Raw genomic sequence first — 524 nt, forward strand, 5'->3', positions numbered from 1 at the left:
ACTCTCTAATTAGTTATTACAGTGAATCAAAAGAATGTCTGGAGGTTGTAAAGACCTCACTAACTCCAATAATTACACCTTAAGATAACAGGATTAGCCAGAAGGTTTTTTCCAGAGACTGTCCTCAGGCAGAATACGTTATTGTTATATAATCCTAAGGAATGTAGAGGGACAAAAAAAGTTTGTCCTTTCTTCCTCCTCGAAAATTCCAGACCCCTCTCTCCTTGGGGACCCCTAGACTTCTTATCAACCTGCCTAGGAAGTGACTGTCTCATTCCCCCCTTTTCTTATAGGAGAATTATGTTGCCAAGGGAAAGGGGCGTCATTTTCGTTCCATAACTACTTCCTGCTATTTAGGGGTGTGGTCCCTAAATTGTTAAGGCAACATATTCTCCTAACCCTCATATTGAGGATCTCTGATCTAGGGGCCCCAAGTAATTGTTGGAGGAGGCCGTGGCACTAGTAGGAGCTTGGACAACCATTTGTAACTTAAAAGCCTTCATGCAACTAGAAAGAAATCCAAT

The sequence above is a fragment of the Bison bison genome, unplaced genomic scaffold, assembly GCF_000754665.1.
Source record: "Bison bison bison isolate TAMUID 2011002044 unplaced genomic scaffold, Bison_UMD1.0 scf7180017847227, whole genome shotgun sequence".
Taxonomy (NCBI): domain Eukaryota; kingdom Metazoa; phylum Chordata; class Mammalia; order Artiodactyla; family Bovidae; genus Bison; species Bison bison.